Genomic DNA, 23,298 nt, shown 5'->3' with positions numbered 1-23,298 from the left:
TCTTTTAGTCATAGTTCTGTTTTTAAATAACTCTGTTCTGCTCCATGAGAGACATTTCAGTTCTAAATGTATGCAACCAAATTATCTTTTAACCCTCATTTTCAAACTGCAGTTCAATCAGTATACTCCAGATGGCACACAATGATGATAAAATTATGCATATGTTACATTGAGGGATTGAATATGCAAACAGAAGGAGCTGGTTAACTAAGGTTTTCAAATTGCCTTCAGGACTTTACCGTTCTCCTACATAATGACAAAAAAAATGCAGATACCACTTTGCTTGGTTTTAGGATTTGACATTTTTTAATATGGCAAATGAAATGCAATTACAATCCATAATAGTCCACATGAAACTTTGCCAATGTCATTATAAAAGCAAATGTTTTCCTCCACAAGTCAGTACGTAAGAATACATTTTTACCTTAGTTTATTACCAGTGTTTTGCCGATAAAACCATGCTCATGAGAAAATATATGGGGAGGAAACAGAATCAAAATGGATACTCCATACATTAATAAGCGTGGTTTCTTTGTTTATTCTAAGCATAGGATTAGGGAAGCTGATCATCCATTTTTTTCATCATTTTGGGAGACCATAATAATATTGGAGGGAATAAATGGAAAGCTAAACAAAATAAACATAAGTGAATCTGCTCTGATTACCAAAGAGTTATCAACTCTTCTACTACTGAGTACTTCCTTTATAGCTCTATAGTTCTATAATGTGAAAGCTACTTAGCAGGATCCTTGTTTTTGGATATAAGCACAATTAAAGAAGTGATATATTTGTCAACTTAGCATTACAATATTATTCTCAGCAAATCTTCTCAATTCCAATGGCAACAATTCTTTAGTAAAAAGTATGTTCATCTGTTTTAATTATTTTTATGCAATTTATTTAAAATAAGAATAAGAAAAAAACTATTCTCCCATTTCATCAGGTATGCCCACATATTTTAGGTAGCTGTTAGTTTTTAAAGATTCAAAAAAAAAAAATTGATGATGGCTCAGTAGTACAGTTTTCTGTATGAGGGTTAACACACTATTTTATACATGATTTACCTGAAAGGCCAAGCAAGAAGCTACAGCACACTATTTTATTAGCATTACTTATAAGACTAAAAACAGAGATATGTATTATTATCATATTTATATATTTCTCTACCTCTCAATATCCACCTGAAAGTTATTATTTGAAAATGTTTAGTCCTACTGCCTAAGGAGGATTTGTATATATTGGCGACACATCCCCACATCCCCCCCCCCCCCCCCCCCCGCCCAGTGGTCTAAATTGGGGAAGTCCTTTATTCATACTGGAAACTAGGTGTTTTTCTGGTTTTGTTTTTGTTTTTTGCTATAGTTTCATACATTGATTTTGATGAACATTTCATGCTAAAGGAGTTTCCAAAGTAGAACAATTCAGAATCCATGAATAGTAATTGAGCCCTTTAGTTCTGCTCTGAACTTAAAACCATTATTCTCCATTTAAAGCAGACAAATCATGTTGCTCTACAGAACATTGCTCTGTCATTTTAGGTTTTTTTTTTTTTTTTCCCCGTGGTGGTTGTTTCCAGTGAGCTGGGCTGGAATATTAAGCTCTCTTTGCTTCCTATGCTCTCTCTTGCTGTGCTGGGCACATTTAGGGTTCTGTCTGAAATGGGCAAAAAGCAATTCTCTTGTTCATAAAGAATAACTTGTAAGCTGGTGTGGATGCCTGTACATTTTTATTTTGTGAAGAGAATGTGTTATTTGCCAGGCTTTGAATCTCTGGCAACTGGCTTGCTGAAACTCAGCTTAAATGTATTGTCGTGCATAAACAATCAAATGTAGAACATAATACGTCTCCTCTTCTGACTGCACCTCTCATACCAAGCACATCGGCTCAATCCATTATTCTATGTATATGGAGTTGTATCTGTCAGAAGCTAATTTAAGTGTCATGTGAAAACACAAAGTTAATAGAAGTTTAACATGGTAAAATATTGTTTTTAATATTAAAAATGCACTTGTAGCATCTGAGAAAATATAGCTATTATGGTGCTTGCAGAGTGATGTAGCCAAATACCCCTGTGCTGAGAGCCCACTGTAGGGCAGGGCGGGGGGGGGGCAGTCATTTCTTACCATCTGCTCTCACGCTACAAAAGTGAATGAATACATGTTTGGATTTTCGTGGTCTGTTCTGTTTGCCTGGTAGAGGAAAAGTTTAAACATTCTTAACAACAAACATGCTTCTTTATTGAAAAGAATAATTTGTACTAGAAACAATATAGTAGAATGATTTTTAGACATACCGTGGTATAACATTTATTCATCCAAATTTTGTACACTACATTTTTGTCCTTTTATATTTAAAATACTTTATGTTAGAACCATAAGAGACTCTTAATCTCACAAAAGAAACTGAGGGTTGCGGGGGCCGGGTAGGGGGTTTGGGAGAGGGGGCTGGGGTTATTGACATTGGGGAGGGTATGTGCTATTGTGAGTGCTGTGACGTGTGTAAACCTGGTGATTCACAGACCTGTACCCGTGGGGTTAATAATACATTATATGTTTACTAAAAATTTTTAAAAAAATTATAAAAAAATAAAATAAAATACTTTAAATACACATTAAACACATTAAACAAATAATGTATATTTTGGTGATCTGTTTTTAATTTCAAGACATTTCTATATAAATTAACATTTTATATCATCAGTATGTATTCATCATCTTTATTGAATACTATTTGGAAAGTAATGATATTTCTGAATACTAGAGTTCTGAAAGCTTGTTTTTCTTTCCTCCCTCTCTCCCCTTCTTTGTTCATTCCTCTCTCTTTCCTTCTTTTCTTTCTTTCTGTAAATGCCTTTTCCTAGGAATATGATACAAAGTAAAGTGATGCTTTTGGCAACAAGTTAAGTCTGTTATGGAAATTAAATAAAAAACAATTTTTGATGACCATCAGGAGCCAGAGGCTATGATCTGTTTCTCATGCAACATGGCTCCAACCTCAAGCCTTCTACTTCATTTAATGCTCAACAATAGCATAATAGCATTGTCCTTTAATGCGGCAAGAAAAGCAGACTATAATGGATTTGCTGAGAGACTGTGTAAGAGCTTCTAACTGTGACATTCTAATAAATCTTTAAGGGTATTTTTGACTGTTAAAGAATTCTGCCATAGTTTGTGGATATAGACCCTAACAACTCTAGTCACATGTGACTCCACAGTAGAAATAAAAGCATGACAGATTTATCTGGTGATTTACATTGATGGCATAATATGGAAGTATAAAAATGAAGTAAAAACTACACTGGGGACTTCTGCCATTCTGTGTGAGTGAGGAAGATAATGGGAAAGAGGTTAAAAGCAATTGTTTTCTTCATGCAACAGATTCTTTGAATGAATTTGGGCTACATGAGAGGGGTGTCAGATAAAATACAGGACATCCAGTTAAATTTGAATTTCATCTAAAAAACCAAATAATTTTATTATAGATATGTCACAAATATTTGTGCTATAGCACTTGTGCTATAAAATTATTCATTGTTTATCTGACATTCAAATGTGATTGGATGTTGTGCATTTTCCTTTATTAAAGCTGGCAGCTGTAGGGTATGGACATCCTTGGGGTGGAAGGGGAAGGACGAGTGAATAAGGTCTGGATGGTCCTCAGCCTCCCCTGCATAACTCCTGCTCCTTGTTCCACACTCTGTCATGAAAGAATGGAGTTAGGGCCAGGAGCCAACAGATTTAAGGAGGACAGGCTGACAATCCTTATATCCAGGAGCAACTATATAGAAGGCTTTGGGAGATAAAGGTCAAAAAGATGCAACATCAGCATGTGACTTATTGAATTACCAAGGCTGTTGAAATAATATGCAGGTTCCACCCTCAAAGAATTGTTCTATGCTAATCAGATGAGCACTTACTAAGAGGTAATACGGGCTGGATTAGGAATAAAAACTGAATAAAACCAGAAGAAGCAGAGACTGTAACTCAACCACCTTTTTGCAGTACTCCCTATTCTCCTGTGCTGCTTCTCTAAGACTTTTCTTTTTTCTTCTTTCTTCTCTTTTTTTTCTTTTTCTTTTTTTTTTTGAATGGAGGAGGGTGGGGTAGAAATTTTCAGTTTGGCACATTTCCATTCCTTTTGGAGACTACATCCCAGTAAAAGTTCCATTACCATCTTTGTGCTAAGTTACATCGTATTTAAATCAAGTTAATTCTGTACTTAAAAAGTAACTCTTTGGAGTGCCAAGAATAAACTGAGGAGCCTTGTAAATTCTCTAAAGGAGTTACCTTCATTTTCACATGGACAGCAAGTAGAAAGGTTCAAATATGTCCAGGATCATAAATCTAGAGAAAGGAAGGAGCGGAGATTAGGATCCTGCTGTAATAAGAAGACTATTACTGCTGTATAACTGCATGAGGAAAAAAAAATCAAAATTACCCCACCATAACTTGAACTATATGTGGTTAAAGTGTTTCTTTGGTCACTTTTGATTACTCTCTGAAGTTACCCAAATATGAATCTTAGACGTTAGGTACAATAATTCTAGGGTTTAACCTAAAACAAGAACCTGGGATAAAGTTCTGGAAAGATATTCCTGTTTAGTTGCTAAGTTTGCACACGATTTGCTGTCAAAATTCATATTCTACTTATCAGTTAGTCTATTTAAACAATGCGGGTGGTAATGCTGACTACCCCACTGAGATATTTTAGGAATAACAATGCAAGCAAAAAACATGCCCCCAAATAATGCAAAGCTCCTTTTGTATGTATGAACTATGAGGAGCTATATGAAGATGAAATGCCAACAATAGCTCTCTGATAGACATAAATGTAGATGTTTCTATCCATTCACCCACTCTGCAGATAATTACCAGGAAAAACGTGGCTTTTATCCTCAGTGAGAGGGCATATAAATTCAAAACAGGCAGATGTGACTTTTTTCTAAAGAAAATTACTGAATTCATACATTTTTTAGCAACAGAGAAGTTAGATGAAGTTACTTTAAAAATTAGTTAAAATGCAAACCCTGGCCTGCCACACAATCAGTTTCAGAAAAGTAGGAGCAGGACTTTAGAATGTAAAGATTGTAATTCGAATGAATATTAATGCTCAAGTGTGTGGAGCGCAGAGGTAACTGACCTCAGACCTCACGCGGTGTACAAAGTAGCTGCTTAGCTGGGAAAACCAATTTTTCACCTTTTTTTGTCAGAAATAGGAGACACTCCACTATAGGCTGGATTTTGTTCCTTGTAGAGGTCAAATCAGTGTCTGCTTGAAAAATTCATGATCCAGAAAAGGTAATTTTTAATGAATATTTATGAGCGATGTCCTTTCTTATCAGAGCTGTGCAAGTTTTCTGAAGCTTGCCACTAAGACTGGCTTGTGATTTTTAGCAAAAAACCTCTGAATCAAAATGAGGAAAATGGGCTTGATATACTTTCGTCTGACTCATTTTGGCTTCTTCTGTTATGCATCGTCATTGCATATAAAACAACATTGTTCAAGGCTGTTCATATCACCACTGTTGCAGTATTTTTTCCCTGCCTTTTAGGATCCAAACACCAACATAAAAGAACATTTAAAGGACATTATACTCTTTCTATATTTTTTTAACCTTAAAAATATTTTGCCCATAAAGTTGCTAAAGACTCAGACCAAGTAATAATAGGAGTACGGAGTTTTTCTCTGTGGGCTGGCGCTCTCATGTTCGGTATGTGAAAATAAGAACTTCAGAATACTGAAAAGGCTTTATAGCCAAATCTTGATTTTTTTCTTGCACTTTCTCTTAAAATCAGTACAAGTAGAGAGATAAATCTCTAACAAAGTATCTCGAAATTTTCCAGAATTAGTATTTATTAATATTTGTAATGATACAGCTACATATTATTGTGTTAGCATAGTTAATACATGTATTGACCATGTATAGACAAATATATATACATTCATCAAGAAAAATGTTAGATATTAATTTATAAGTATAAAATAACATGCTACATTTTCATTTGTTCAAAGAGTAGTGAATATAGTCGAAATACTTATGTTATTCTTAATCTCATAGGTTGTAGAAGTACACCCACATCATGAAACAATTCAACCTGCCTAGAAACTGGTAAAGGTTTCAGTGTTCGGCCTCTGCCATTTTGTAATATGAAATATCTTTAGAGCATGAGAGTACTACTTACGGATTTTCCCCTCAAGGTAGCATGTAATAGACACATTATCATAGCATTAGTCTTCATATGGTTCCATGAAATGTTGCTCTGATGAGTTAGGATGACAACCTATTTATCATTATAAACATTAGGGGAAGACATGATGAAATGTCATACCGTACCATACAGAATCAAAACTCTGTCCATGAGAATTATATCATTTGCTTTCGTGAAGATAAAAGTGTCTATTATAAATGCCTAAATACCAAATATAAGTAAATCACGTTTATTATTTTCAGTATCTGTTGCTTTTTAGCTTCCTGAAGCATTGGAAGTCGAGGCTGACAAAATACCAAAAAAAAAAAAACAACAAATACATGAAGGGAAGCACCAACCAAGGCTGCATCCCTAACACTCCCTTGACTCCAGGCCTTTGTGTCAGTTATAATGCTTTGCCTGGGATGCTCTTTTCTGCCTGTGCATGACTCAGTCACACTCCAGACATAAGCTCTTTTAACTCCTACTCATTTTCTAGGTCCTTGACCAGATGATATTGTCTTTGGAGAGCCTACTTTTGGGGCTCCAGGTCATTGGAGCTCCTTATACTTGCTCCAGTGATAGTGCATTTGCCTGGTGGTTTTTACTTTGTGATTGTCTGGTGACATCATCGTCTTTCACACTAACGTGTTGTTCCATGAAACCCAGGACTGAGGTTTGTTCACTGCTGTGCTCTATGCACTCATTCATTTGGTCTTTATTTAATGAAGGCCTGCCAAGTGCCAGGCAGTGTTTGGGTTGCTGGAAAGCAAAACATTTATTAGACAGGTAACATACTAGATGTACAAGATAGGTTAACCAAAAAAAAAAAAAAAAAAAAAAAAAAAAAAGGAAAAAAACCCCATAAGTTCAGATTCATATGTTTTTCAAAACATATTTTCTGAATAAAGAACATGGACGTAATACAAGGTGACTGGATGCAGGTGTGATGGTATATTTAGATCGATGGCGGTATTCGTCAACGGGTAGTGATGAAGTAGGAATCAGTAAGGCCAGTGAGTCATATCGCCCCTCTTCTGCCTCTTGATCTCTCAGGCTCTCCCAGTCTGAAATAGCTCTTTAGTGCTCTCCCGATTAACATCTTTCTGTCACCTTTAACAGATAATCCACTGAGTGTAAAATTTTAAACTTACATTTGTTTTTGAGTAAACCCTTTCAACAGCTCTCTTAAGAGTTATAGAATACAGATTTAGAAATAATTCATAAGCCAGAGTTTCTGATTTAAATACTTACTTGTTTTAAAGGAGACTAGCTCATTGGTAGAATCAAACATTTCTATGATATCCGAAATACCATGGTACCTGATCGGAAATTCTTACCGGAAGACACAATGTTACTCTACTGGTGAATACTAATGACCTCATACTCATTTTGTCATTGAAACTCCTTTATCTTACTATTACCTATGGGTCATTTTTCTTATTTATGAACTATATTAGAATTTTCATTCGAGGGAACATAGGAGTGTCATAGAATAAATGGAGTCCTGGCTCAAATGTGTTAATGGATCTCTCCAGCAGTCCTTTTCTCAATCCCAAGTGCATCATTGAAATGGACGTATTTGGTGGTTGGCAAAACCCCAGCATCATTTTCTTTGCCTACAGTATTAGGGCTGACACAGTAAGGGAAGTCAAGTGGAAGTCTTTCAAATCGAGCCCACAGCTAATCTAGTAAATTAAAAATAGTAATATATTAGTGACACTTTTAAAGGACTAAATGCAGATACGGTGATTCCCACTCTACTTTCATTTAATTTAGTAGTCCGGCCGCTACCCAGAACTGGCAGATTCTGAAGTATGACAGTGTGGGCTCTTGTAAACTCAGGCCAGTATTTGTCCCCACTGCACCTGCTGTGCTGCATGTGATATCTTGGTTGGAACAGATTAACGTGGACTTAGGTACTTGGCATGTGGCTATTGGTTCAATAAATGAATGATTTTCTATCCTTACGAGTAAGGAGGACTAGAAGTGGCTTTTATTTACATGTAGAAGAGAAGAGGGTGCCTCTGTAGTCTTGCCTCGGGTGTATGGATACTCTCCCTCATCCTATCATAATGTAGTTTGGATCACAAGGACATTCTGCAGAACATTACATTGTTCTACTCGATTGATTATGTCCTGCGATCAGATCAGATGAGCAAGATTTGCAAGTGTATCAAAGACTTTTTAAAAAAAATATTTTATCTATGTATTTGAGAGAGACAGGGACAGAGATAGTGTAGTGCCTGCCAAGCAGGGAGCCCTGGGTGGGGCTTGATCCCAGGACCCTGGGATAAGGACCCGAGCAGAAGGCAGAAGCTGAACCTATTGAGCCACCCAGGCGCCCCTATTAGAGACATTTTAAACCTGTGTGCACTGTTAAGGTGGAAGATAAATCTGCAAAGAGTCAGGGGCCCATCCCATGTGCTTTGGAATATGCTAGGGAATGCCTTCCAAAGTTAAGAACAATTTATTTCATTTCACACTTCCCGTCACTAAGAAGAAAGCAAGTACTTTGTAGGTCTCTTTGGGTTTGATAGTGGCAGTTTCTACATTTAGAAATGCTGATCTAACCCATTTACTGAGTAACATAGAAAGCTGCCAGGTTTGAGAAAGATCCAGAGAGGAGTCTTGCAGCAGGTCTGGCCCATGGCGCAGATGGCACTTTTGCCTGGGCTACAAATGAAAAATTTTTGCACTAGCACTCCAGTCAGGGAGGGCATTAGTGACTGACTATAATGACAGATTCTCTCAAGGTACCTGGTGGCTGAGTTGGTTAAGTGTCTGGGTCTTGATTCCTGCTCAGGTCATGATCTCAAGGTCCTGGGATCAAGCCCCACATCGGGCTCTCTGCTAGAGGGGAGCCTGCTTCCCCCCACCCCCACCTGCCTGCCTCCCTGCTTACTTGTGATCTCTCTCTCTCTGTCAAATAAATAAACAAAATCTTAAAAAAAAAAAAAAGATTCTCTTTCTCTCACCTTCTCCCTGTTCCCCCACCCCTGTTCGCCCTTACTCTGACTCTTAAAAAAAAAAAAAAAAAGACTTTCTCAATGAATAGAGAGCTTTAAATTTTAAATTGTGTAGCTGATGATACACTTTGAATGGAAAGATAAGTTGTGTGAGATAAATATATACTAAACAGTGGGTCATGGTGACTAGTTTGTTCAAAGTCCTGGAAGGAAAAAAGCAGGGAATATCAAGGTCAGAGGAAGAGGCATGGAATTGGGAGTGTATTAAGATTTTTATATGATGTAGGGCGCCTGGGTGGCTCAGTGGGTTAAAGCCTCTGCCTTCGGCTCAGGTCAGGATCCCAGGGTCCTGGGATTGAGCCCCACACTGGGCTCTCTGCTCAGCAGGGAGCCTGCTTCCCCCTCTCCCTCTGCCTGCTTGTGATCTCTGTCTGTCAAATAAATAAATAAATAAAAATCTTTAAAAAAAAAGATTTTTGTATGATGTATTAACTTACACCAGAGATTACTCACCAGGAAAGACACACAAACCAACTGGACAAAAATGACTCAATCAGTTGATGTCCAACAGCCTCTAACATACATTGGCCAACTTAATTCTGACAGAATGGGTGCAGGAGTAGATAGCCATGATATCAGGGATGCAAATATGCATGGGCCCAACCGTTTGAGCTTCACACACCAAAGCTGATTTGGCATTGCTAACATCCATGTTCTAGCAAAAGAGACCAAGGCTGACCCACTTATGGCACTATCCTTTGAGGCCAACTAGCCACTTGGTAGCAAACTAATTACATTGAATTCATTACTCCCTGAAAAGGGCAGTGATTCGTTTTGCTTATAATCAACATGTGCTTTTTTTGTGGATTTATCACTCCTTCCTGCAGTCTGTGACTAATTTTCTGGGCATGAGACCCGTGTAGTCACATCGGGGCCCAAACTCAGAAGGGTCCCATGCTTGGTTTAATGTTATTCAGTTGCCACTTTGGAATTCTTAATTTTCAAGCAAGGGACTCCACATTTTCATTTTACATGGGCCTAACCAATTCTGTAGCTAGTCCTGCTTCAGTCTGGCCAGTCTCTCCATCTGAAGCCTTACAGAGTGTTTACTATGTTAACATAGAAGCGATCTAGTGACCTGCATCACAGCAAAGAAAGTGGCATCCACTGGTCCTGTCATCTACCACACAACTCAGAGGCTGCTGGTTTAATAGAACAGTGCAAGACTAAGGTTAGTACAGGGAATGGGGCACCAACTTTCAGTGCCCCACTGAAAGCTCTTCACCAGTACATACACACACACATATACACACACAAATTTAAATAGCTATATATAAATTTTCACTTTAAAAAAAATATTCTATTCATTTATTTGAGAGAAAGAGAGACAAAGAGAGTGAGGGAGAGCTTTAGCAGGAAGGAGAGAGAGAAGAAGGCTCCCTGCTGAGCAGGGAACCCAACACTGGGCTTGATCCCACGACCCTGGCATCATGACCTGAGCCAAAGGGAACATGAAATAAATGAAGATATGCATGCCAGCAAAGACACAGGCAAAGAAGGTGAGATTCTGAGAAAGGAGAAACCAAGGAAGACAATGAGAGAGAGAGTGATCAGAGACAGAAGGTAGTCTTTAAATATTAGGGATTGAATAAATTCCACAGGGATAAGGATCTTCCCTTGGTTTATTTATGTACTCCAAGCATAAAGAGTAGTGCCTGACATGTAACAGGCACCCAATATGAATTTATTAAATGGATGAATTTTAGGTTAAAGGTAAAGGTTTGAGCAGCTAATGACACAGTGAGTACATGCGTGATACATTTAGAGAGGAGCAACCTACAATTATACTGTACTTTGCACCTCTTATGTAACTGGTCCCTGCTCAATGCTAGTGACACCAGCTGTAGTAAAACATAACTCCTGCTCCACAGGGGATGGTGGTGAGTGAGAAGTTTATGCTGATGCCACTCAGAGAGGCCAGTCGACTTCACAAACATGTGTTTGACTTAAAGGCTGTACTTTCACGGGGATTGTTTTTGCTTCCGTGTGTGTTTTAGAAGTTTTGAAGTTTCCCAAAACAACTTCCTGCGAATTCATTTAAAACTGATGTTGTACAGTCTGGGACTGACTCACATTAATACAATGTATGAAGGACCAATGAATGAATCAGGCTTATCTCATGTTAACCTGAGGATCTTTCCAATCCCCAGAATATGTGCCTCTAATATGCTTACGTGTGCCCTCTTTAGTATCAGGGTTCTTTGGAACTGTTAAATAGATAAATCTGGAATCAAAACAAAATGGAGGTGGTCAGTATTAGGGAGGAATTTCTTGTCCATATAGGATAAAGTCTAGTGAAACAACCATGATCATAACAAAATGCCTTTCAAATCATCTAAATGTTCAATTCCCCAAGTCTAGTGAGTTTCTCCTACTTTGTGGAGAAGATAAGCACAAATACTATCTCGCTTACCTATTTCTCTAAGCTTCATTTTGATGACCTACTTCCTTAATTATCAGTCATATGTGAGTCCTGCTGTTTGACTGACTATTCATCGGCCTGATTTTTATGTAGAACTCCCTGGTCACCGTGGCTAGGCTTGGTTTTCTTCCTGTCTTCTCAGCCATACATTTAACAATATTGCATTCAGTTATTTCTCAGATTTGTTCCTGTTATAAATTCCCTAGAACTTGTAAAATTATCATTATTGGCTCGCTGAAAAAAAACCTGCTGTGATGGCCCCAGTTACACATCATCTAATATGTGATTTGGAAATTTATGAATTGGTATTTACATATCAAAATTATGAAGAAACAGTATCTCATATAGGGCAGAGATCATGTGAGCATTCTGCATCGTGCAGACTTGATAAATATCAAATGGCTACATGCAAATTAAAATAGCATTTTCTCACATCCTGGGTTTATATAGATAGGTGTGTTTTGTTCTTGCAGATGAGAGGTTGACTCATGATCATGAACTTTGACATCTTTCTGGCTGATTGAAAATAAATTGTGCATGTCAAATGAGTCCTTATGTAGGTATGAAATTTAACAATTTCCTGTCCCTGGCTACGGGGAAGAGTTTTGTTGCTGTTGTTTTGGGCAATGTTTATCTAGTAACCCCTGGTGTTACTAGCAATTACTTACTAGTGAACCAACCAAGCTCCCAGAAACTTCTGCAGCTGGGGAAGGGGAAACAGTGGAGTAAACAAAGAAGCATAATTCACTTGTCATTAAAGATATATCACTACACTGTGTACTTAAATTGTGGTTTTCTTTATTAAGGAGTGGAAGTAAAAATATAAATAAATAAATGGTGTTTAGACCCCAGAGATAATTCAGATCTTGATGGGGAGCTAAGGTAGAGAATGGCTAATTATCTACTTAGGCCTCTGAGCACCACATGAATAGCCAGTTAGGTTTTTGCAGTGATTGAAAGATGTCAGAAGAAAATGTTTTTATCATATAGAAGAACTGTGTATTAGGCCTTCAGTCAGGAAAACTACCACATTCAACTTTATAGATACTATTAAAAATTCTCCCAAACCTGACTCAGAACACCTCGCAGTTTACAGGAAGTAATCCCATAATCACTGTAGTTTTTCAGTATGTGAGATATTTGATATTTCAAGTTTAGTTTTCACTTAATTTATTAAAATTTTTCTCTACTGAAAACTTATCTGTCTGTAGTTACTTATATCATTTATACCTCCGTTTAACAAAATAAAGGATTCAAAAGGAAGCCTTATTTCCAAAGTCAGTGGCCTTGCAGGAATAACTTACCCATATTTCCCTCATTTAATGAAGATGACTTTCACGTTACTCAGTGATGTGTTGAACATGTTAATTCAGTTCCAAATAGCAAGCGATGTATAGTCAATTTGCTTACTGAGGGACAACAGTCCACCTGTCTTCAACATGGCATCTGTCAGAAGAGAAATCAGAATAAACCTGAGAATTCCTGAAAGCTGTACTAATTCCAAGGTGACTACTCTGATATTGAAAAACAACAACAACCAAAAACCCACAACAACTTTATGGGTAAATATCAATTTCGACAGAAGAAGCTTTACAAATCTTTGAAACAATCATCATGTCTTTGTTTAAAACAAAACCAAAAAAAAAAAAAAGTCAATGGAATCTGATTTCAAATATAGAAATGAAAAGTATCAATCCCAACTATGTATGTACTAAATGATAAATTGAGTTATTTATACATACACTGATAAAAATATGAAAATCTTCCCAACACTTTCATAGTTCCTTATTTTACTGATATTGTAAAATTGAACTAATCAAACAATCGAGATAATTAAGAGAATACAAATACTGTATGTATTGTGGTAATAAATGGCCTTCCAAAAGTTCAGATCTTTTCAAAAAAGGCAGATGGTTTTCTGAATTTTGTATTAGAAAAAAATAAGCATATGTAAATAGTTTGTAATTGTGAGGGAAAATATTTTTCTGGAAAAAAGTTTTTAAAATATTCCCTAAACATTTCATGTATTTCAAATTCCCCAGAATCATCATTTCTATAACCTAAACATTATGACACTCCTAAGTATGCTGTTTTTCTTTTGTGACAACATATGAATTCCAAGTACAGGTGTGTGTCTGTGTTTGTTTACACATATATGAGCCCATATTCTCATGTTTTATAAGAAAATTACTTGCCAATTCTTTTCAGATTTTCTGCTCTTCCAAGTATTTCTTTCCATTCACTTTTGTTTCTTTTTTTTTTTCCCCCCAAAGATTTTATTTATTTATTTGACAGATAGAGATCACAAGTAGGTGGAGAGACAGGCAGAAACAGAGAGGAGGAAGCAGGCTCCCCACTGAGCGGAGAGCCTGATGCTGTGATGCTGCAGGGCTCGATCCCAGGACCCTGGAATCATGACCTGAGCTGAAGGCAGAGTCTTTAATCCACTGAGCCACCCAGGCGCCCCCACTTATCTTTTTTTATGACATTTAATTTCCTCTTCACTCTTTTCTTTCATTAAAACCATTAAAAATTAGAAATAGCAACTAAATCATTTCCAAACTGTTAATATTTAAGAAACCTTGGAAAATGTAAAGCAGATATTAAAAATGATGTTCTCTCTCTCTTTTTCTCTAATGGGAAAGGCCATGAAAAATTGAGGCAGAAGTGAAACACCAATTCCCAAAAGAGTTAGTTTTCTCAAAATGCTGAAAGTCAATTCAACAAGTATTTATTGAGCTTCTACCCCTGCCCTTGGGGACGCTGTGATATAAAATCAAGAATTTTCCCCACAGGTAAACACTTGATTCATTTTGATTTAAAACTGGCAGCTAAGAAAGTCTACTCAAGGTTGCATTTGCTCTTTATATATAAACATTTTTCTACAGTTTGAGTTTTTCCCAAGATCAGTGCTTGAATTTTAGAACCCTTTGTCATTTTTTTTTCCCTAGAATACTCTATAAAGAATGAAACTTTGAAAATGGTAGGAATTAAAAAGTGATCTCTATGAGAATCTGGTGATTCTTTATAATTTAGAAAGAAGGATTTAAGTTTGAGAAAGGGTAGATTCTGTATCTATAAATACTTATTTTTTTCTTTTTTTAGAAGCTTAAAAATGAAAAAAAAATAAAAATAAAGAAGCTTAAAAATGTATTTACTCTTTTGCTAATTAAATGAGAGTTTTTGTTTTTATTTTATTTTTTGCTATGAAACATTTTGCTATATTGATATGGTAATAATAAAGATAAGATAATAAATAATTATTTATTCAGTAAAAATTTAGAGAGCACCTATACTTTTCTAGGCATTGTGTTGAATGCTAAATTTGCCAAATAAGAGTGAGCCCTTAACTGTAACCACATAAGTGAATCTTAGCTACCAGGAATGAGGACAAAATAGGAGTGATGAAGTTATGTTTTTTTCCTTCTTTTCTCTTCAAGGAGACAGGAAAGACAAGAAATAAGAAGACAGGTGTGTCTTCTTGTCTTCTTCTAATAAAATCAATAGAGAGAATCAGGGAAGAAGAATAAAAAGGAAAAGGACTAAATGTATTTGAATAAAGCCTCAGATTAAAAACTAATTATTATCAAAAACAGAAATAAAAATAACATTTGGTATCTTTGGGAAACCGCACCTTTCCTGCAGTGGGTTTAAAAAAAGAAGCTAATGTGGAAGATCTGGAGTTGTGGGTGAAGCAATGCGTAAGCGTCCAAAAGTGGAAGAGGAGACATTGAAATACAGGCCTCCCACCCACACTGATGAGCACAGATTCTGTAGTTTTAAGGACAGTGAGAAATTTGGGACATTCAGGGGAAAATTCAGAGGAAAATAATCCCTTCTAACTCTTAAGGTCCTTCATGATGGTTATCTTTACTTGCATCCAATGGTTCTTTCATAATCTCAGGAAGTTTTATCCAATTTGAAGGTAAATTTTAGGACACGATTGAGGTAAAGAGGGATACAGTTCATGTGGGGAGTTGATAAGAGATAAGTAGTGGTTCAAGATTCCAAAGAATGGGGTGGTCTATGGAAAAGTGAAGGCATCTAGAGGAACTTTAGAAACCAGGCAGAATTTCCAGCACAAGGACTGGCAAATCACAAATGGACTGGGGAGGGACTGCTGCTTGGTAGAAGGAGCACAGACCCAAGGATACCAAATTTGAGGTGACACTAATTTCAGATTTACCCCTCCCCTGGCCCAGCCCATCCCCATCTCATCTGCTGTGGCAAGGCTTGGCTGTGTCTCCAGACTTGATTAAGAAGGAAGCATGCAGGGGTCCTGGGGGCTTAGTCGGTAGGTTAAGCGTCTGCCTTCAGCTCAGGTCATGATCCCAGGGTCCTAGGATCAATTCCCTTGTAGGGCTCTGTGCTCAGCAGGGAGTCTGCGTCTCTTTCCACCGCACCTCTTTTGTGATCTCTCTCTCTTTCTGTGTCTCGTGTTCTCTCTCTCAAATAAATAAGTAAATCCTTAAAAAAAAAAAAAAAGAAAGAAAAGGAATCAAGCACCATGAAGCCGAGACAGTGAAATGTAAGAATGCATAGCATGTTCTCTAGAATCAGACTGCTTGGGTTTGAGTCCCTACTCCACTTATGACTTAAATAACCTAGGTCAAGTTTCTCAACTCTCTAAGACTCAGTTTTCCAATATAGGATGAGAATAATAATAGTACCTACCCTCTAGGAATTTTGTGAGAATTAAGTGTATTTAATTCATTAAGATGTGGCACTGTGACTGGCACTTTATAAGTGATAACTTACTCGTTTTGCGTAAGTAGTAAAAACATGTCAGGAAGCAGGATTTGAGACCAAATGGGTTAACTTCTGTGTTATTTTTGTACTCTTCAAATCATAGTTGAGGTTTGACATAAGGAATAATAGCTTAAGTTTTGCACAGTGCCAGACACAAGCAACACAAGATAGATCATCTGCTGTCCTCACTGACGGTCTTTTCTTGTCCTTCATAGAATTAGGTCACATCTAAATAGAGGAAGCATTGACTCAGTATAAACTCATTGTTTATATTCTTAGTAAGAAGATGTGTAAATCTTAAGAACACCAATAGATGTTTTTAATTCTTTTCAAAATGTGCACCATTGAGGATGACTATGGTTGGCATCCATTCCAGGCTGTAAACATTTAGGTGATGCATAAAGCAACCTGGGCTCTAAGGGTTTGGAGGAGTGTTAATTATTGAAAAGTGGCTAAATGGTCTGTGTCGAAGTAGATAAATAGAGTTTCTGAATACTAAGACATTGGCTTATTTCAATCCACAATATTGAAAATTTTCACCATCATGTCCTTGAACTCTGCAAACAGAACTTTTTACTTAGAAGTATTTTACAATCACATGTGAGTAACATTAAAGGATACTTTTGAGTTCATAAGTGTATGCGGAGAGGGTACTCATGTTTTATATTTAAGAGGTTTGGGAAGTAGCATGATAAGTAATAAAATCAACAGTGATAACTATTAATGTAATCAAGTGTAGATATTGCTTTAAAATAAATAGGACTAATGATTAGGAAGAAAACAGGCCTTGGGGTAAAAATAGAAGTAAACACAAGAGTAGTGGTAGAAAGAAGTAGAAGAGAAGCCAGTGTATTATCAACCAACGTCTCAAATATATCAAATCATAATACGTCAAGCCAGAAAATAAAATCCTGCTTCAAGCGTAGTTTTTGTCATAGAAGGATATTATGTTTTATGTATATTTGAAAAAAAAATTATTTTAGGACTATCTTTAAGAAAAGACTGCAATGTGGCAAGAGGGTAGCAAAGAATACCAAACAATGTCCGGTAGATGATGTGTAAGCCAAGTTGGAGCATGGAAATGAGCAGTGCATTGGGACTTCCGCGTGGGAAGGTGTGATCAAGAGTTCTCTGAAGGAGGCACTGAATGTAAACCTGGGCGGGATAGAAAATACACAAGGGAAAGAGAGGGTTATGACAGGTCTAACCCTTGTATAAGTTTAAGGACTGCTTGTGTAATGTAGGCTGTTAGTTTACTACCTGCCTGTTGGTCAGAGCAAGACAGCTTCAGTGGACTCATAGTGCTGCCTTTCCAAATTACCAGTATTATTACAATAAATAGATACCCGGCATATGAGTTCACTTCCTCGGTAGTACGTATGAATTGAATTAGGATTGCAGTAACCCACTGCCATAACCAAACTGGTTTCCTTTCCTACTAAATTAAATGTGAAACCTCTCAGGACAGAAGGTAGAGAGGAAATTATCAACAAAATTCAACCTGACGATTTCTGAGGCTTGTGACTTTAAGGATAGGTGCTTTCTCTGTGACCTTGCTTGAGATCTTCCCAAACCCATTGTGTGAAGCATCTGAAGGAAGAACAGCTACAGACACACCCAGAGAGAAACATGTCTGGGGATGCATTTGTAATGGGAGGTGGTGATTTGCTCCTATCAGTGGTCACACAGAGCCAATTTTTGTTGTTGTTATCCAGAGTTAGTAATAAGTAATTTCATGCATGTGAAGTCACAGTGAGAGGACAAGAGTGAGTTCTTCCTAATCATTATGTCAGGAAAGAGATGCTTGGGCTGTGGTGCCTAACTAAGCATATGGACACTGGGATATGACAGGGTACATGTCACCTATGTAGAATTTCCTGGTGCATGTCACCTCCCCACACTGTTTTTAGGAAAGCAATAATACCTGGTTGCTACTGTTCAGTCAGTTTAAGCACAGGCTTGCAAAAGAGTAAGAACATCTGCTCACTTATTCCTGAAGCATCTCTTACAAAAATCTCATTGAATCATGAAAGAAACTCTCAGCCAGAGAGTGGGGCAGTTTGAGTCTCGACTGTTCTAAAGTTCGAATCAGGGAGACAACTCCCTTTTTGACTATTTTCCTCTATCTTTCACTAAACCTGAAAGCACTCCCACTGGTTCTGCTGGCAATGTTATACCCGACTAATAAAAATGAGGTGCACTACTCAATTTATCCGGGCCCGATTATGTTGCAAGGCAGCTAAAGGCAAAAGTGAGTCCTGTATACTGAACAGCATTGGAGCCCCTGTAATCTAGAGGGGAAAACATTCAAAGGGCACTGTGAAGCTCAATTTACAGAAATAGACTGAAAATTGCTGCCAAGCGGCCCAGCAGACAATGCTTATGCACAGCCTTCGCAGACCAGGTTGTTGCTCAATTTGAGGAAAAAAGTTGTATAGCATCAGGCATTGATGGCTTCTGTGCCCCCTCCCTGAATACAGAGAACAGTGACCGGGTCACCAACACTTCTCTTGATTAACCTGGTGCCATTCTATGAGTTTTAAATATTTTTTCTCCCCTGATGGTTTCTACCTGTATTAGAAAACACTATCTTAAAAGTGCTCAGGGTTAAGGGAGCCTGGGTGGTGCAGGTGGTTGAGCATCCCACTTTTGGTTTGGGCTCAGATCATGGTCTCAGGGTCCTGATCTCAGACTCATGAGATTGGGCCCCATGTTGGGTTCCATGTACTAAATCTGCTGACGCCCTTGCTTCACACACACCTCTCTCTCTAAAGTATATAAATAAATCTCGGGGCACCTGGGTGGCTCAGTGGATTAAAGCCTCTCCCTTCGGCTCAGGTCATGATCCCAGGGTCCTGGGATCGAGCCCCACGTCTGGCTCAGCGGGGAGCCTGCTTCCCTCTCTCTCTGTCTCTACCTGCCTCTCTGCCTACTTGTGGCCTCTGTGTGTCAAATAAATAAATGAATAATCTTAAAAAAATAAAGTAAATAAATAAATCTTTAAAAATATAAAATGCTTAGGCTGAAATAATTAGCTCTACTATCAGTTCATAATTGATCCCTGCTCTTAAACACATTGGTATGAAATTCCTTAGACGTTTTGCTCAGATATGTCAGCCTTGTGCTATAATCTTGTCAAGCCCTTGGCTTCTGAACTAAGTTATTTTCATCAGAGGTATTGAGAGAGGTTATATGTCATATTATGCCAACACCTTCTGGCCATGCATTTTATCCCTTTACCCCTAATAAAAATGTCTGAGTCTTATGTCCCAAGGAACTGTTTCAAAGCTTTTGAAGATAACCTTTAGTCAAATAGGTCAACTATTATTTAAGCTTCCTCAATTAATGCCTTCCTGGGATGTCTTGTTTTGAAAATCACGTTTGACATTTTGACAGAACTTAGCTTTGATATTCAAGCCGATTTGCCCTCCTCCAGCTTTCTCAGCTACCAGGCACTTGAACTTTCACTCACATTTTTTCTGCTAAGCTTCTGCTGACGGGCCTCTCTAGATACCATTGAGTAGGCTGACTGAAATATAACCTCACTCCAGGTCAAATGCCTTTAAGCTGAAAACCATTTCCAAGAAGGATGAAAATCTTAGATATTTCAAGTCTGTCTATTTGGCAGTGTGGAGATAAGAACAATGAGTCTTGTTGTTGTTTTCTTTCATTTTTGCCATTCTGGAGCAGCCAAGAAGAGCTCAAATGTTCAGTAATATCCATTGTTGCACATACAGGAGGCACAGAATAGAAAACAGAATGGGGCAAGTTGAGTGACCAGTATGGTAATGGGCAGGTAAAATATAATATTAACAGGTTGAAGGTAAAAGGCATTATGTCAGAGTGTTTTTTTTAATTAATAAAAATAATACAATTTTTAAAAAGATTTTATTTGTTTATTTAACAGAAAGAGACAGCAAGAGAAGGAACACAAGCAGGGGGAGTTGGACAGGGAAAGTCGGCTTCCCTCCGGAAAGGGAGCCCGATTCGGGGCTCGATCCTAGGACCCTGGATCATGACCTGAGCCGAAGACAGAGGCTTAACCATCTGAGCCACCCAGGTGCCCCCAAAATAATATAATTTTGACTTGAATATTTGAGTCAGTTTCAGAAGCATGAACTCTGATTGATTTAGTAACCTTAAATATGTCATAGTTAAAACAATATGCATTGATGGCTGAAAAGTATCACATGAACTTATGCCTAGTGAATTTCCAAAAGACTGCCCACTGAGATGTTTGCCCTCTGTCATGCTGTCTCAGAATCTTAACATGAGAGATTCTGCTCTATTCCAATCAGGCACTGTCGTCAGAAAGTCTGCTTAAAATAAATCCATATTATCTATAGATAAAGGGAGAAAGGAGTGGCCATTTCATTTTCCTGATAGCCGATCTCTTTGGCTAAGGACTACCTTAAAAGCTAGAGATAGTTTTTTAGGAAATAAGTCTGGCATTTTTACTGCAGAGAGACAGTTACTGGGGACATAAGATTCAGGCATTTTTACTGCATAGAGATAATTTTGGGGGACATAAGACTCAGACACTTTTACTAGGGGTAAAGAGACAAGATGCATGGCCAGGCGGAAGGTGTTGGTGTGATTTGGCATATAAACTCTCTCAGCATCCCTGAGGAAAATAACTTAGTTCAGAAGCTGAGAATTTGACGAAGATTCCAGGAGAATCCTGGTATAACTGAGTGCTTGGTAAGCACCCGAGGCAGATTGGGGACTGGCTGGGTTGGTGTTCCTGAAAGGGCACAGCCCTGGCGCAGGCGATTTGTTCAGTGAAGGAGGTGCAGAGAGTCCATAAAGATCACAAACATAAACGCAGTCTCTTATATAATTTTACCTTAGCTAATTCTGTCTTCCTTACAAACTGAATCCCCTTTCTGGATATTTAACTCCTTTGTTTTACTTATTCTGTGTATTGACTTCTCAAAAAGAGGACAGATTTCACAAATGTTAAGAGGTGGTGGCTTTTTTCACCCTTCAAAGTCATGGCTATTCTGGTTTGTGGGAAGGGAAGAGGGGCATCACAAATCAGACCCTAACAGATCCAACCTGAAGGGTATATTCATTAACTGAAACTCACAGTAGTATTATATGCAGTTTAAAATATGAGTTTAAGAAGTAATATTTCAGATATTGAAATTTGTGATTTTTTTTAAAGAAAAAAATCTTAAATCATTAAATGAGTTCAAATGGGAAGCTTTTTACTTTTGATCTTGTTCATACTCTACTTGCTCCCTACTTTTGTTAAGCAGTTACTTAAATAATTTGTATTTCTCACTTCTAGGTACTTTCTAAGTATGACATTTATCTCCAGGCATGACAAGAACTAAGGCTTTTGTTTTTTTTTCCATTTTAGAATATTAAATACTCTTACTTTCTCTTGAAGCTAAAGCATACTCTCTCACCCCAAATGCTCTTCATCACTAGTCATAACACTCACATCAATTCTCTCCCAAGATTTTGTCTGTCTCCCTGTGCTTCCTTATTCTCGTGTTCCCCCAGCGCACCAGTTAAACTTCCCCTGATTTCTCCTGGTCAGCACTAGGTTCCGTCAACTCACGATGAATAAAGCTTCATCGAATTAATGCACTGAACACAGTCATGATACTATTCATTGTGTGACTGAGTTAGTTACTGGCTAAGACAGAGGGGTAAAAATATAGCACCTTGTACAACTAGAACTTCACTTTCTTCTTACCTGTCTAAAGTAGAGAGTAAGGTTTCTTCCATTTCATTATTGTGTCTTCTCAAGGGTGTTGCAGTCCAATCAAGATTGAGGCTGGGCTTACCACCATGCAAGCATTTTAACCTCCTACAAAAAGGAATGAGAAACTGAAGGGTTTTAAAAGATGTCCTTTTCTGGAAGTGATATATATTGTAACGTCATATTGGAGAGAACTCAGTCACATGGCCACACCCGGACACAGCACAATTTGAGGATTACTGTCTGTAGCTTGGGATGAAAATAGGGGGATGGGTTCTGCTCTTAAAAAGAAAAAAAAAAAAAAAGGAGAAACTAGAAACTGGAAACTGTCATAGCTTTAAATTTTTAGGCCTGTGATCTTATACTACATCCTGATGCTTTCCTTATTCCTCATCTTTTCATTCCCTTTGGTTAAGACTATTTATTTATGTATTCATTGTGCCTCTTTTGGAGGACATGGAGGGCACATGGCACTAGAGTGTAGTTGAATATTAAATGATATTACGTTAAGCACTCAATTGAAAGTCATTTAATTTACAAAAATGTGCTTTACCTAAATATTTAAAGACTGTATCTGTGGTCTTAGGGAAGTATGTCATGCGTGCTTCATTAATTAGATTTCTGATTCACCAAATGATTACTCTGTGCCTTCTACATGAATAGAGCAGAGTGTAGTATTTTAGAGATGCAAAGAATTTGAACACAAAGAAACTTTCCTCGATTAATTTATAAACCACCTGAGGAAACTCAATGAAAAATGACCAAACAGAGCAGTGATGCAAGAATTGTCCTAGGAAGAAGAGATGAGAGTTTGTTTGTTGTTGCTTTGCTTTGTTTGGGGCTACATAGTGTGTATTTGATGGAACCTCTCTCATCACATGCCTTTTCAAAAAATTCCTTTCTTGAATTAGTGTTTCTATTCCCTGTAGTTTATGGAATATCCCATTGTAAACATATATAATTATTATATTAGGAAATAAAGGTGATGCTACCCTCTATTCAGGGCTGTTCATCTAAATTATATTATATAACCTTTGTTCTTTGATTCTGTTGATCATGGAAATGACATAATTATAAAGTTGATAATGTCATAGTATTTTTTCTCCTCTTTAATGAGATAGAAAGAATGACTCCCAAAGTTTAATGTTTCTAATCAAGTGAGAGGTTTGCTGAACATATGTATTTAAAGACTCTGTG

At 37.4% G+C, this 23,298-nt stretch overlaps 1 long non-coding RNA gene across 1 annotated transcript; it reads right to left on the bottom strand.

Moving 5' to 3' along the window:
* Window positions 1-3,437: 3,437 nt before the first annotated feature.
* LOC309843044 lies at window positions 3,438-22,202 on the bottom strand. The gene is made up of 5 exons (XR_014299921.1): window positions 22,096-22,202; window positions 12,944-13,085; window positions 6,183-6,281; window positions 4,287-4,343; window positions 3,438-3,696 (listed from the first exon to the last, which is right to left on the bottom strand). It is a non-coding gene; the product is annotated as an uncharacterized lncRNA (long non-coding RNA).
* Window positions 22,203-23,298: the final 1,096 nt, after the last annotated feature.

This window comes from Mustela nivalis (assembly GCF_964662115.1).
Source record: "Mustela nivalis genome assembly, chromosome: 1".
In the NCBI taxonomy this organism is placed as follows: Eukaryota; Metazoa; Chordata; class Mammalia; order Carnivora; family Mustelidae; genus Mustela; species Mustela nivalis.
Note: the sequence above shows the minus strand (reverse complement) of the source record. Positions and strands in the feature narration are given on the sequence as shown.